The 1,936-nt window shown below is 48.3% G+C and overlaps 1 protein-coding gene across 1 annotated transcript in view; it reads left to right on the plus strand.

Annotated features, from left to right (window-relative positions):
* Nucleotides 1-1,744: 1,744 nt before the first annotated feature.
* The window catches only part of LATS2 (large tumor suppressor kinase 2), a 57,611-nt gene continuing 57,419 nt past the window's right edge, over nucleotides 1,745-1,936 (plus strand). Inside the window, exon 1 of the mRNA XM_014965975.1 lies at nucleotides 1,745-1,922. The gene's annotated coding sequence lies outside the window, so the exon portion shown is untranslated. The remainder of the gene's footprint in view (nucleotides 1,923-1,936) is intronic.

Below are 1,936 nucleotides of genomic sequence, written 5' to 3' on the forward strand. Positions count from 1 at the left end.
GGGAAAAGGTCTCAAGCCATTGAGCAATCTCTGGTTTGGGCAATCATGTTGCTATGCTTCATCGGTTAAGCACAGCAGTAATTCAGAAAATGAAGCTATGCTGCATCTGTCATATCATTTAAAATTTACTTAAGTTTTGCAGGTATTTGAAGATTGCAAAATGAACCACATTACCCTGCAATATTCTGCCGACGTTGGAATCTGCTCTGAACCTAATGGGTTTCTTTAGCTCCTCAGAGTCAGAGGTTTCCTCCTCCCCTGCAATATATTCCAGTCAATGACACTATTGAAATTCCGACAGCAATTTATATACAGTAACTGGCTGCCCTCAGATGAGACGCTAAACAATTTCTCTGCACCAGGCTGCATTTTTCTCATGAAATGTAGCACTCTATTGGCAGTCACTTCTCCCAAACCAGCATCATTTATAAGCTCTATTGACAGTTTGCATGGAAGGCATTAAAAAAAAAAAAAAAAAAAATTACAATAGACAAGCTCAGAGAAATATCCTTAGATAGGACTGTCCATGAGTAATATTACTTACAAAAATAGTCCCCATGGCTTAAAAAAGGCTGTAAATATAGCTCCTATCCTGTAAAGACAGTTATGCACAGACTTCTTTTTGTACGTGCTCTCGGTCCTGTTGAAGACACTGGGAGTAGTTGCATGATTAAAGATAACCATGTGTCTTAGGTGCCTGCTAGACTGACATTTCCCCTGCACCTCCCAGCTTTGCGACAGGACTTCAAGAATTTTGAAGCATTATTTCAGGACTGCACAAGCTTCCTCTACGCTGATGATCTAAAGATATATGCCTATATATAGGAAAGCTTACTTTCTGATGGTTCTTACTCTGTACCAGCGTTCCCTGGTTATGGGTAGTGTGTGTGCCTGTCATGCTGAGGGGTCAGAGCCAGCCTCCCAGATCCAAACATTGCTGTATTTGAGTGGGTGGGACTAACTCTCAGTGATAACTGTCTTTATTACAGACCACAGAGATATCTAAAATCAGAATATTCCTGCTTTCATGAAAAACAGGCACAGATCCAGGCAGCTCCACGCATAACGAGGTCAAACATAAGCTTTGCATCCAAAAATCCTTTACAGCTTGGGTCTGCATTTTTGTTCCAGATGTGAATTCCCTGGCTGACCTCCTCCGGCACCTCATAGCCCCCCTGACACGATAAAATACATAAAAAATAAGTAAACTCCCTCAAAAAAAAAAAAAGCAACCAAAAAAAAGCCCAAATAGGCGTTGATAGCCTTGCCACTTTGTGTGTTGTTTTAGTTCAGCGTGGAAGGAATAATAATAAAAGATTATCACCACTAATAAAAGATTATCACCACAAAACTCACACTGAAAATGGGCTTGGGGTGTTTGGCAAGAGGGCAGGCACCTTCTAGCCAACAACCTGAGCCCCTTTCACCTCAGCAAGAGGAGGCAACGCCGTTCCCCTCTCCCCAAAACCCGTCAGGGGGTAACCGTGTTGTGAGGTGGGGGGGTTTACTGTGGGGAAAGAGCATCACAAGCTGTCTGTAAACCTAAAGAAGGGCACCCTGAGGGGACCGGGGGTGGTCATACGCCCCTCCGCCCTCCGCTCCCCTCAGAGTGCGACGACCGTTAACGGCCCTTCCCGCCCTGTCGCCTCAGAAGCCCCGCCCACCGCTGGTATGCGCCGGGAGGGGCGGGGGGGGGAGTGGAATGACGCGGGCGCCGCGGGGGTCACGTGACGCCGACTGGAATGCCAACAATGTAGCGAATGTCCCGACTGCGCCCCGCCACACTCGGCGCCCGGGGACGGCCGGAGAAGGGGAGGGGGGTAAAAGATGGAGACCGGCCCGCCACGTCCGGGTCGCCGTCGCCGCTCTTGAGTCGTTCCGTGACGGGGAGGCGAGTCGGCGGCGCTGGGCGCCCCGAGGAGGTGAGCGAAAAGGG

The sequence above is a fragment of the Calidris pugnax genome, unplaced genomic scaffold, assembly GCF_001431845.1.
Source record: "Calidris pugnax isolate Ruff unplaced genomic scaffold, ASM143184v1 scaffold20, whole genome shotgun sequence".
Classification (NCBI taxonomy): domain Eukaryota; kingdom Metazoa; phylum Chordata; class Aves; order Charadriiformes; family Scolopacidae; genus Calidris; species Calidris pugnax.